Genomic DNA, 15121 nt, shown 5'->3' on the forward strand with positions numbered 1-15121 from the left:
ATATATATATATATATATATATATATATATATATATATATATACAAACACACACACATATGGATGTGTACACTCACCATAATTCACAAATAAAAATTACAGCCCAAAACCAACAAACAACTACATAAACGGAACAAAGAATGGGGAATATAGTGTTAGTTTTTCACTTGAGAAGACTACTTGAAATCCGTATAGCGTCCCGGCGTTTCATGCGTTAGTCCGTTTTCAGGAAGATAAAGAGGAAGGAACATAGAAAGAGAGGAAGAGAAATAGTGTGGAAGAATAATTTAAAATTAAACAAATTAATTGATTAAAGATTCAGAACGAATGTAAACGGCTATTGTCTAGAGGGTATTGTAGTCCTTTAGGGCGGGGGAGTCAACAGGGGCGGTCCAGCGGATGCGTCGGTGCACGTATCAGAATGTTTGTGTGCCTGGTATCAAGCATATGGGGAAATGTTTGGGTTTATATATGTGTGTAGATGTGTGTGCTTGTGTTAATTTGGTGGAATTGGCGCGTGGAATGAGGTCTATGGGAGATAGCGGTGTATAATTACTGTGTGAGAAGTGTGAAAGCATGTGTGTGTGAGGTTGTATGAACGTATGTATGTATGTATGTATAGCAGTGGAGGCGCAATGGCCCAGTGGTTAGAGAACTACGTTAAGGGTACACGGGTCTGCCACTTGCACGTTAATTTCACGAGCAGGATGTTCCGTAGATCGGATCAACTGGAACCCTCGACGTCGTAAGCGACGGAGTGCCAACAACAACAACAACATGTATGTATGTATGTATGTGTGTGAGAGAGAGAGAGAGAGAGAGAGAGAGAGAGAGAGAGAGAAAGAGAGCAAGCATGCAAGTAAAGAAGTAAAAGTTTTGAGGAAATTAATTATCTAGAGAGTCTGCAGACAACGTTAGCGGGGGGGGGGACTAATTGGGTATGGGAGTGACTCATACGATCCAGGCGGATCCCGAAAAGTTCGGATACATTCCCAACCGATCGATATGCCAGCCTGTACTCTGCTGTTTGTAAAGGCGAAATAGAGGAGAACAAGGTGCCACACGTGAGATACCGTTAGTCATCTAAGCGTCTTCTGGCCACAGGAGAAAATAAATGACAAAGACTCACACTACTGCCAACACAGTAGCAACAACAACAATAGCAGTAACAGCTACATCTACAACAAAAGCGACAAAAGTAGCAGCTGGTACAATAACAACGTCAGACTAACACTGCACACAATACAACAGTTCCGTAGCATCACCATAATCAGGAGCGGCTTTTCGTCTTCAACGAGTCCCCAAGATCACACAGACACACACTTGTGCATGCATCTAATTCCTTTCTATCTCAGTTTCCTCTGACTCTGAGATCACTTCGTTGTGTGGCAACATCGGAGATGATCTTGTCGTGGGAGTTCGTTGTATCGGGGCGGAGAAAGTGAAGCTGAAACAAAAAACGCCGGCAGGAGATGAAAGCTGGAAAAGTCAACGGAAAAGTTAGAGACTGCTGGATCAGATACACAACATCATTAACACCTCCTATTACTTCACATAATAGACATAAACACGCAATATCCATTGCAAAAACAGAAAAAGAAATAGTGAAAACAACCTCAATAGCCAAACGCTACTCCCGTCATTCAGAAAGAGAAATTTAGCAGATCTCCAGCATCAAAATAAATACCCTCCTTTGCTTTCCTTTGTCCTTTCACTGTCGCAATACTCACTGTAGAAAGTGGAGATCGAATTGGTCAGGAATCATGTCGAAAGTAAAGGTACCCAAATAGATATAAATGCGATAGCTATAGATGAAGCCAAGATTATCAGGCGGCACGCACTGAGAGACATATACACCATGTGCACAGCCGGAATCGGGCGCCAAACTGGCATACTCGGTACGGTTTGGATGTCATGGTACGATCTTGCAGGAACCAGACGATATGTCGGAAGAGATGGATGTCGGGGGTGGGAAGTAAAAGGTGTGACTTCTGACCAGAGGCCGAATTTATTCAGGCCGACAAGACCGTTATCAGGAATATCGCGCTCTTTAGTACTAGAGGGAGACCAGAATGGCATTTTACAAGCACACTGGTAGTCTACGAAGTTAGCTAGTAGGAGATGGAATGTAAATCCTCACAGGCGTGGCTCACAGGCGTGGCTCACAGGCGTGGCTCATAGGCGTGGTCACTTGGGCAGGTGGCTGCTGCTATAGTCTGGGACCGACTAAAGTCTTGTGAATGCATTTGGTAGACAGAAACTGAAAGAAGTCCATCGTATATATGCGTGTGTGTGTGTGTGTTAGTGTGTGTGTGTGCGTGTCACTTTGTGTCTGTTTTTGTGTTTGTTCCTCACCGCCACTTGACAACCGGTTATGGTTTGTTTACGTCCCCATAACTTAGTGGCTCGGCAAAAGAGTACGATTAAGGACCAGGCTTAAAAATAAATACTGAGGTCGATTCGTTCGACTAAAAATTCTTCAAGGCTATGCTCCAGTATTGCCGCAGTCACGAAATAAGTAAAAGACAAAAAAGCTTGCTTTTATGCTCTCTCAACTTACCGACAGGGCTATCGTGCACTCACATCGGTACATTCACACTGTGTCTAAATTTATTGTTTGTTAGGGCTTCTCGTCTTCGCAATGGCTTCGATACGACGATGTCTAAAGGTCGGCTTCATTTCGTGCATCCTGCGTGCTTGCAAGATGGCGACTGAAGTGATTGATCCGCGAACGATAGATCCATTCATGTGGAGGCGCAATGGCCCAGTGGTGAGGGCATCGGACTCGCGGTTTTGATTCCCAGATCGGGCGTTGTGAGTGTTTATTGAGTGAAAACACCTAAAGCTCCACGAGGCTCCGGCAGGGAATGGTGGTGAACCCTGCTGTACTCTTTCACCACAACTTTCTCTCACTCTTACTTCCTGTTTCTGCTGTGCCTGTAATTCATAGCAGCCGCAGGAAAATGTCTGTGTTGTGCTTGTCTCTGCCTTGATAAAGGCCCTTCCACTCGTCTCTTCTCTCCTTCCCTTCCAGTTGACATGGCCGTTTGCCTCAGATGTGCTGGTAGCTTCCTGGATGGTACGGCGCCAAGCATTCCGGTGAAAAACAAGAGTGGTCCACAAGTGGGGGAATCAACGTTACAAACTTTCAGGGTCTTTTTCAGCGTGTCTTTAGACTGTTTCTTGGACACACTGTTGATTTGACAGCCAGAAGACAATTCTTCGTAGAGTACGATCTCTGTCAGAAATGCCCCGCCCAGCGTAGCTGTGTCGTCATAATTCTTATAATTTACAGACGATTGGCAACACAGATCACAAATTTGAGGTCTGGACGAATGACTTAGAAAGGAAGTACAGATAGGGACTCTGTTACTGAAACCCGATCACGTGCCTTCCAAGTGTGCAAAGTGTAGGACGAGCGGATTTGTGAACAAGTCAAACGGTAATGGCAAAGCAATCGTCAACAGGCAGCAGCGAAACACTCTTAAGAGGCCGAATGGACTAGAGTCAACAATATTCAGTAAAAAAATATCACTAGAAAGAAATTGACGAGAGCGGAAGATGGTGAAAAATATGTAAGAAACAATTAGAGGAAGCGTCTTACTTGATATGTTGACGGCTTTATACTAATTCTTCAACGCAAAACATAAAGGTTGCATTGAGAGAGCTAAGGTACGTGATTTAAAACATAAATACACAAAAGTTATTTGATGAACTCGATGAGTAGGGTCTAAGCGTGGTGGAAACAACGCCGCGGTTCGCCTTCAGTATCAGACAGATGTGTACGACTTCCCAGCGGCGCTTTGCTCAACCAAACAGAACATTTTTAATCACCCTTGGTAGATACATTTTACCAAATCGTTTCTCACGGGACTGTAGACCCGGATCAAGCAATGACCAAACTGGATACCTAGTATTTGCTATCGATAAAGCTTCCACATAATTATTCTATAGGGGACGAGTGATGAGGAACAACGACAACATTCCCCAAGAAACTCTCTGCACCGCCGAGAATCAATTGTCTGAGAATTGCTGGCAGAATCTCAACGCGGCGATTGAGGATAATTTCCAGAAATCCTTGGCCTGGCAATGCTATCGGAGAACAAAAGCGCCTTATCAGCTCTAGATAAACTCAAAAAGCACACGAATAGTGTTAGCTGGGCCTGTTTAAGTTACACTCTCAAAACGTTCTGCACGCACTCATTAGGAGCCCGAGTATTGTTCATTCGTGGGGTTTAATTTAACAGCTGTTGCAGAATGGAGAACAGATCCGGACATAGGTTAAGTCCCACATAAAAGATCGCACCGCCATTTTCATTTAAAAGATAAGTCAAATGAAATATTGTGGCTATGACGACTGTTGTGGTGCAATAATAATAATAATAATAATAATAATCCTTCTTTACTATAGGCAGAAATCCTGATTTTTTTGTGGGGAGGGGTCAGTTGATTATCCTAATACTCAACTTGTGATTTATCGAGCGTAAAACGTTGTATGCCAAAGTCGACCGAGGCAAAATTTGAACACAAAAAGTAAAGAGCCAGAATAAATGCCACTAAACATTTTGCCTGACCTGCTAACCATTCTGCTAGCTCGTCGTTTAATAATGATAATAACAGTAACAACAACAATAGTAATAATAATAGAAATTATAAGACGCAAAAATTAAGGAATGTGTCTGGTAAAATACGCAAAACTTAAAACAAGATATTTCTATAAAATAATTCGACATCCACTTTCGTTGATGAGGTCATCTGGCAGAGTACCCACCTCATCTCCTTGATCACGCTTCTACCGTGTTACATTTTTGTATAGCTCAGAGTCGAAACTTTCCTGCTTTTCTGTGAAGAGATTTTCTGTTATATTGCGCAAAAGAGAGAAACCATTAAATTCTTCGATATTTGCATTATTTTTCTATCCGTTTTGTGTTATTTAAAAACGTGAGACCACTTTATTTACAAATAGCTCTTCGTTTCGATATCTTTGTATAGGAGTCCTAATGGCGCTTTGTTTTTCTTACGAATGGCTGTGAATTTTATTTCCTTCAAAACGTGAATTGGTTCCGCCTCATGCCTCACATTGCTTCTCTTGTTTGCCAGGGATTCTTCTTCAGCTGAAAGATTTTCCATTTTTGCAGGACGTGTAACCCTTATCTGGCAATGTTATAGCTTTTCAGGTGTTTTCCGTTAGGGGCGTTTTTTGGATGAAAGTCTGCTTATCCCCATCGGTCTCCATCTGACCCCCAAACCTTAAAAGTATATAGGATGCTACTGCAATGAGGGGGCGCTTCCTGTCCGTTTAGTACAAGCTATTATTGTTGTTGTTGTCGTGTATGATCCTCGATGTCTGTCAGTTGTGGCTTGGAGAGCTGCATTTGAGCCTCATGCCTCACTCCTTGTAATGATGAGCGAGCAGTTCCCTTAGACGACTCACAAGTTGTACCTGGTATTGCCCTGAAGTTAACTTCCTTGATCTGTTGCAGTTGTTTCCAGAGGTGAATTATTCAAACCCCCAGAGAATTCCTCTCAACACATGGCTATGATGCTCCCCCACTACTTCTGCTCATGATCAGAGATGCACATCAGTCAGCTGCCAAGGGACATGTTCAAGGTTAAGGTCAAACAACTGACAAGCAAACCTGTGGTATTGCGTCTACTGTAGTCCATCTTTTATACCAAGACAAAATATGCACATCATAACACTTCCAATCAATAAGATCAGAAGGCGGCGAGCACGCCGGGCGAAATGCTTAGCGGTATTTCGTCTGCCGTTACGTTCTGAGTTCAAATTCCGCCGGAAGAAATAAGATCAGAAGCCATGAGAGTCGGTGCCTGGTATTGCATCAAGTGTCGCCGAAATCGACTTTCTTCTTTGCCCTTTTCAGATCGATGAAATAAATATCTGTGGAGCACTGGCCTCGGTGTAATCGACTTGCGCCCTCTTTCAAAATTGCAGGATTTGTGTCTATAGTAGGAAGGATTATTTTCATTTATATGATTGGCAAAATCGCTAGACAAAATTCTTAGCGTTTGTATACATTCTGAATTTAAACTCTGCCGAGGTTGACTTTACTTTTCATCCTTTTGAAGTAGAGAAAATGAAGTTAAATACTGAAGTTGATGCAATCGACTAACCCTCTCCTCACCCCCATTAAATTTGCAGGCCTTGTGCCAAATTTAGAAATAATTATCATCCAAATCAGCTCTGGCAATACTCAACCTTCTGCCCGCAGTCCTTTTAATAAATATCTACCTGCTATGAGCACTCCATCTCGTATTTAATTCAAACAAAGAATTCAAATGTAAACTGCTCTAAGTATCCATTTTTATCTCATTTTCACACGGCAGGGTGTGATTCATGGTAGGTTGGGGATTTCGCTGCTATTTTTTTTTCTGCTGGTAAGTGACCCCCAAATTGTATAAATATTTCAAATTCGTAACTAAATCTGGTATAAAAAATGTTTGAGTTGCTCAGCTCGCTTTTATACAACACGAAATGCATACTTTATACTGTTATACCACGTATTGAAAGAATATTGTTGATTTTGTTGTGTTTTAGACATGAGAAATTAAATGTTAAGCTTGTGGTAAACCTAAAGCCTGTTCATGGTCTCTATGGTAAAAACTCAATTGGATATATGGATTTTCGTTTCGTTTATTTTAAGGAATAATAAAGGTTCTTGGTCTTGATAAAATTGGACGGATTGGCAATTCTAACAAAATTGTTACATTAACACGTATGCTTATAAAAGGTCTACGTACATATATGCGTGTGTTCGTGTGTGTGTGTTTGTGTGTGCATGTGTGTGTTTGTGTGTGCATGTGTGTGTATATGTGTGTGAGACAGAGAAACTACAATGAATAAAACTTTATATAATTTAATTATAATTTCTCCTACGTTTGTTTTATATAACCAGAAACAGTAATAAGTGAAGTAGTAATCTACGCACTATACAAAAAACAGAGTGGATGACGATTATCTACTTATGGAATATATATATATATATATATGTATATATATGTATATATATATACATATATATATATATGTATATATATGTATATATATACATATATATATATATGTATATATACATGTATATACATATACATACATGCATATATATATATATTTATATACATATATATATACACATACACACACATATATGCATGTATATAAATATCGTATGGGTGCTAAAATACACGCATATATATGTATACGAAACATACAAAGAAACATGCCAATAGGACTTAATCATACTACTAAGAAGCAACACATAGAATATAGACATTTTAAAATATGATATGCAATACACAAAACACAAAACTGCGTGAACTTGTGCAGTAAAAGAAAAGCACAGCGAAAAAATATTACTGCTGAAATAATGATGATGATGATGATGATGATGATGATGATGATGATGATGATGACGACGATGATGATGATGATGAGAATAGTAATAATAATAATAACAACAATAATAATGATAGTAATGCGTTACGTTCATAATATACGTCAAACGGAAACGAGGAGATCTATTCAAAAGCTGTTCCATTTATGGAAAAGAATAATAGATTCAGAAACCGAATAAATTATTGCGAATACCCTAGCAAATGCACGGAGATTCATGAGCTTATTTGTTAAAAGGTGCATGTAATACGAGTAGAATATCTCATAAAAAGCGTACGCTCTCAAATAGAAAGATAATCAGTTTATCACACACTCGAACACGCACACAAACACACACACATGTGCACACACACACACGTGCAAGCATACACACACATGCTCACACAACTACACATGCATAAAAATTTAGCGGCCACTAACGCAAGAAAATTTAACATAAAACCGAACGGAACCTTGAACAGCAAAACGACTCTGCTGTGGCTTACAAACACAATCCTACAGCTCCGAAAATCGATAACTTACATTCCGTACACGCAGATACACACATTCACAGGCACACATATCTCGAGAACACGAAGGTATGTCTGTTGTGATAGCAGAGACTAGCATTAAACGATTTTAAACCATGAGAATGAAGATGATAATTAAAATATAATAATGATGATTTTGGTAGTAGTTGTAGATATAATAATAATAATAATAATAATAATAATAATAATAATAATAATGATTTTAATGAAGAATATTTGTTTGAGTAAAGTTGAGGAACATTTATACCAGCTATTGTTTGCTGAATTCCCGCCCTATCAGCATCTTTATTGTTGTAGTGAAAATTCTTTGAATAAAATTGAATGTTCAGAAAAAGAAAAAAATACCTTTGGCTTGTGTTATTTTTTTGTTTTTGTTTTAGGTGTTTTTTTCTTGTGGCTCTGACTTATTCCACGTTCTTGATTTGGGATCTTACGCATCTTCGAACTAGCTGCCGACTCTCACAATGCCACAAGCATCGGAAACGTTGAGATACGTTCTGGTGATGCCATAATACATTGGCTTCAAATTTTGGTACAAAGGCTGGCGGTGAGTCCTTTATAATGACCCCAGTGTTTAACTTGTACTGATTTTATCGATCTCAAAAGAATGTAAGGCAAAGTCGGCTTCGGCGGAATCTGAACTCAGAACGTAAAGACGAACAAGAAGCCGCTAAGTGTTTTGCCCGGTGTGATAACGATTCTGCAAGCTCGCCACCCTATGGTGATGCCACAATATACGGCATAATAATAATAATACTAGGAAACTCGCTTGCTACGCTGCGCTGAGGAAGCTTTTATAGAATTGATTTGCATCTGGCTGATCTGAAAATGGTAAACGAAAAGACACCCAGAAAAAATTTGCAACGGATACATCTATGAATGTTGCTTGTCAAATGTGGCTCCTACTATCGGCAGAATTAAACGCCTCCTGTCATTAAATGCCGTAGTATGTTTGGTGTCGTCATATGCTGTACATTTGACACAGTCCAATGTAAATAAATAAATAAAAAGATATTATGGATGATAATATAACCCAGAACAGAGAATATAACAAATAATACATTACACTGCATAACAGGAGTTTTGTTTTTGGATAGCAAATGTTATTCCCTGTTTGCTTACCCCTACTAGAAAGTATGGAAAATGGCGTATGTTTTCTTCAAGCTTTGCTTTTCTTACGTTTATTCAAACCCCAAAGAATCTCTCTCAACACATTGCTATGATGCTCCCCACAAATACTCCTGCACATTATCGTTGCTGTTGGCACTCCGTCGCTTACGACGAGGGTTCCAGTTGATCCGATCAACGGAACAGCCTGCTCGTGAAATTAACGTGCAAGTGGCTGAGCACTCCACAGACACGTGTACCCTTAACGTAGTTCTTGGGGATATTCAGCGTGACACAGTGTGACAAGGCTGACCCTTTGAATTACAGGCACAACAGACACAGGAAGTAAGAGTGAGAGAAAGTTATGGTGAAAGAGTACAGCAGGGTTCGCCACCATCATGGAGCTTTAGGTGTTTTCCCTCAATAAACACTCACAACGCCCGGTCTGGGAATTGAAACCGCGATCCTATGACCGTGAGTCCGCTGTTCTAACCACTGGGCCATTGTGCCTCCCCTGTTCATTATCAAAGACGCATATATTGTCTGCCAGTAAGGAACATGCTCAAGTTGTTAAGATCAAGCAACTGACAAGCAAATCTGTGCTATTGAGCAGAATGTCTGCTACAGCGATATTTGTTTTAGCAACTCAGCGCTGAATCTGTTTGAAAAGTAATGGAAAATAGGTCAGTTTCAAAACATTGATGTCCATGTGACAAAAGCAAAGTTTGAGGGGAATGGTAGTGATTTCCTTTGATTTCTACAGAGAAGCAAATAAGAAATAACATTTAGTGACCAAAGACAAAAAAGAAATTAAAATTTTTTTACGCTCTGTTACATATTTCTTCAATCTCTCGTTGAGCAGAATGGCTAAGCAGTGGAATCGCGCTGAGCCCATAACTTAAAAGTTCGTAAATCAAAACTGTGCGCTGTAAAGAATTGGATGCTAATTTTGTGATATATACATCGCAACTGAATTGTCTACAAATATACAAATATACCAACCATATACATGTATATATACCTACTGGGTTAGATACAAATTATATTATGCAATAGAAATTTATAAAAGTTCAATGAGTCATCAACAGATCGGCGTACACCAAAACACAAGTAACAAGGTGGACACAGGCAACTATAAAAAATAGGAGTTTTTGCTTAAGCATAACGTATCAAAACTGTAGGAATACGTTTTTGTATTACATGCACTTGTTACGGCTACATTCAAGACCATTCCTATAAAAAACAAACAAAACAAGAACAACAGCACCCCCCCCCCCCCCAAAAAAAAAAACAACAACAAAGAAACAGCATGACTACTTCACTTATTTATCTGGTGGTTGTCGTGCGAGTTGACCGGAAGACCTCCAAGCATCCATGTAATAACAAACTGACAAGGGCACAAGTGAGATGTGAATTATTCAGGAAGAGAAACGGTTCGTGTGAGTGGTAGGGAGAGGCCAAGACAGTGACACCCTAGCAGATCACGGAATGAGTAGGTCGGTGATAGACACACATATAGCTTCTGTCAAGCAATTGAAGAACACAGTGACTAGCTAAGAAATTTAGTGACGGGGCTTGACTATATGGAAGTGAGTGCCTATCTTAGAACAACTGCTGGAAACAGAAGGTCCAGATGCAAAAATGAAATGCTAGGAAGGTCAGATAACAGAAGATTTGATGGTTGGAGTGACCTCGGGAGTTAAAATGATGGCTCAGAGGTTACAGAATAAGTACACACACTGAAGGGTCAAAACCGAAAACCGGAAGCGCTATTTTGATTCACTGTTGGCGGAAACTAAATCTTTTGACATTCAAAAAACAAACACTACAGGATTTACTACTAAGATGCTTGCCAACATGGAACCTCATCAGATTCGAGGGATGCCGGATTCCAAAAATAGCGCGTCATCAAATTCTTTGAATGCCAGATTTCAACATAGAACGTCATCAGATTCTACGAATGCAGCATTTGAACAATGAGCATCATTAGATTCTATGGATGCCGGATTTGACATAGGGTGTTATCAGATTCTAAGGATGCTGGATCTAAACATAGAGCGTCATCAGATCCTATGGGGTGTCATCAGATTCAATGGATGCCGGATTTGAACCTAGAATATCATCAGATTCTATAAATGCCGGATTTTAACATAGATCGTCATCAAATTCCATGGATGTCGGATTTGAACATAAAGGGTCATCAGATTCTATGCATGCTGGGTTTGAACATAGAGCGTAATCATATTCTATGGGGTGTCGTCAGTTTCAATGGATGCCGGATTTGAACATAGAATGTCATCAGATTCTATGGATGCCGGATTTGAACAAAGAGAGTCATCAGATTCTATGGATGCTGGATTTGAACATAAAATGTCATCAGATTCTGTGAATGCCGGATTTCAATATAGAGTGTTATCAGATTCAATGATGCCGGATTTGAACATAGGCCGCCATCAGAATCTTTGGATGCCGGGCTTGTACACAGAGCGTCATCAGATGGTATGCATACCGGATTTGAACCTAGAACATCATCAGATTCTATGCATGCTGGATTTGAACATAGAGCATAATCAGATTCTATGGGGTGTCGTCAGATGAAATGGATGCCGGATTTGAACATAGAATGTTATCGGATTCTATGGATGCCGGATTTGCACATAGAATGTCATCAGATTCTACGAATGCTGGATTTGGAAATAGAGTGTCATCACATTCTATGGATGAATGACTTGAATATAGAGCGTAGTCAAATACTATAGATCCTGGATGTGAACATAGAGCGTCATCAGGTTCTATGGATGCCGGATTTGAGGCTATCAGTTTATCTTTTGTCCTTTGACTTGTTTCCGTCGTTGAACAGCGACCATACTGGAGCACCGCCTTGAAGGTCTTTTGTGTAGATGGTTCTGATAGGAATAATAATAATGCTAATGGTTGATACCAGCGATGGTAATCGTTTTGGTATTCATGGCGGTGGTGATGGCGATTATGATGATAATGGTAATGCTGATGGCAGTGATGATGATGATGATGATGATGATGGTGGTGCTGATGGTGATGGCAATGGCAGTGGTGATTATGAAGAGGGTGGTGATGATGATGATGATGATGGTGATGAGGTTGGTGGTTGTATGGATGGCGGTGATGCTCGTGGTAGAATTGGCAATAATGAGCCTGGTGATGGTGATGGTGGTGGATATGATGGTGGTGGTAGTGGTGATGAGGATGGAGATGATAGTGATGATGATGTTGGTGGTGCTGCTGCTGTTGGCGGCGCTGATGTTGGTCTTAGTAGTGGTAATGTTGATGATGACGATTATGATGATGGTGAAAATGCTAATGATTATAGTAGTGGTGCTGATGATGTTGATAATGATGGTATAGATGATGTGGTTGCGGGGATGTATGCACTGTAGATGGCGTTGGTAGCTGTGGTAACGGTAGAAATGGCCGAGAGTAATGTTGGTGGAGGAGTTAATAGAATTTATTGTGGTTGCCAAAGGGTTGATAGTGGTGCCAACGAGGGCGAATGCAGCAGTACTTATGTTATTGTTATTGTTGCTGCTAGAGATGGTGGTGGAGAAGGCAGTGGTGTGGATGGTGGTGGTCATGGTGGGACTGGGGTTTCTATTGACTAATTGATCAGCAGAAATATGCCGCTATCATTGCCGTTTCTGACCTATATAATAATAGACATCGGTAAACATTATAATGTATGTACACACAAACACATAGACACGTACATTCCCTACACACATACACGCACAATCAGCGTCAAGCACAAACTCGCGAACACATAAATCCATGCACATGTAGGCATATATACACATACATATATGTATGTACATGTATATATTTGCAAATATGTGCATATGTTTATATATGTATATGCATGCATAGATATATATCTATATATACATGTGTGTATGTATATCTATCTATCTATCTATCTATCTATCTATCATCTAACTGTCTGTCTGCTTGTTTGTCTAACTCAGATCCATGCTGCAGCCAATATGTCAGCTTTTGTGTGTTTGTCTGTACATACACACATACATACATACATACATATATATATATGTAAATATATATTTCTATTATTTATCTTTTACTTTTTTTGTTTCAATCATTTGACTGCGGCACTGACTTTAGTCGAATAAATCGATCCTAGAGCTTATTCTTTGTAGGTCTAGTACCTATTCTATCAGTTTATTTTGCCGAACCGCTACTTTACGCGGGCGTAAAGACACCAACATCGGTTGTCAAGCGATGATGGAGACAAACAGAGACACACAAACGTATGTATATATATATACACACACACGACGGGCTTCTTTCAGTTTACGTCTACCAGATTCACTCACAAGGCTTTGGTCTGCCCGAGGTTATAGTAGAAGACACATGTCCAAGGTGCCACACAGTGGGACTGAACCCGGGACCATGTGGTTGGTAAGCAAGCTACTTACCACACAACTACTCCTGCGACTATACATACAAAGATTCAAACATACATACACACACACGCAAAATGTATAAATAAATATATATATATACATATATATATGCTCACACACAAACACACATATATATATATATACATACATATATGTATGCCTATATATGGACATATGCATATATAAGCATGCGTATATTTGATTGTTGGAGTGACCTAGGGAGTTAAAACGATAGGTCAGAGGTTACAGAATTTCGTGGACGCTATTACGGTCATCAAGAAAATGTCCAGGAATCTCTCACCCAGACCACTACCGATATCACTATGCTGTATCTATACATACATATGTATGTATGTACCCACATCTATAGCCAGTGTGTGTGTGTGTGTGTGTGTGTGTGTTACGCGCACACACAGACATACGCTCACAGAGACAGACACACATTTACTTAATATGACGTAACGAAATTACCGGATAAATTGCAAATGCTATGGATTTCATAATTATATTTCTCATAGAAGAGTGCGGTATGTATAACTGAAGATAAGGGCAACACCCTCTTGCTACCTGGAATTCCTGAAATTTCGTTTTTCGCTACTTGAAACTTGATTCCTGGCACCCGACTATTATTTCAAATTTACGTTTATTCAACGACATACATATGCACACAGATACTCACTTATTATACAGGCATACATACTTGCTCTCACACTGTGTATTCACGCGCATACACACAAGCACCCGCTTACATGCGTACATATTTCATAAATACATGCATATATATATATATATATATATATATATATAAATATGTATAAATATCCACACATACACACACACACACGTACATGTGTACACATAATTTAGTGAGCTGAAAAAGACTGCACAGAATGGGAGAGTTTTAATAAATGTATTAGTTTAATATACATACATACTTACAAACATGTAATCACACACACACACACACACACACACACACACAAATATACATAAATATATATATATATATATATATATATGTATATATATGCATATATGTATTATATACGAACGCATGTAAGTGGGTTTTTGTGTGTAAATATGTGTGTATATATATATATATATATATATATATAAAGATACCAACTCACTCATTCATACACGCACACACATATGAAATAAAGATTTAGTTTAACATGGTGGGTACGGTTATCTCTCCGTGACCATCCCCTTGTAGGAAATATACATCATGTATATTTCCTTTTGAGGAATACATAAAAGTGCTACATCCAAAAGATTTAAAACTTAGACCAATTATAGCTGGCCCAGTATGCCCTACTCACCGTCTAAGTAATTTCATCGACATTCTTTTGAAGCCACTTTGTACATACATACCCAGTTTCATTCGGGATGACATCGACTTTTTATCCCATCTTCCCAAAACCACTGAAACAAATTCAATCCTACTGAGCTTCGATGTAGTAAGCCTATACACAAATATCCCACATGATTTAGGAATAAAGGCGGTTGAATACTGGGTAAACAAACACAGAGAAGCAATTCCCAACAGGTACACGGTGACATTTATACTAGAATCAGTGAGACTTATCCTGGAAAATAATACGTTCTTCTTCAATG

Source organism: Octopus bimaculoides, chromosome 27 (assembly GCF_001194135.2).
Source record: "Octopus bimaculoides isolate UCB-OBI-ISO-001 chromosome 27, ASM119413v2, whole genome shotgun sequence".
Classification (NCBI taxonomy): domain Eukaryota; kingdom Metazoa; phylum Mollusca; class Cephalopoda; order Octopoda; family Octopodidae; genus Octopus; species Octopus bimaculoides.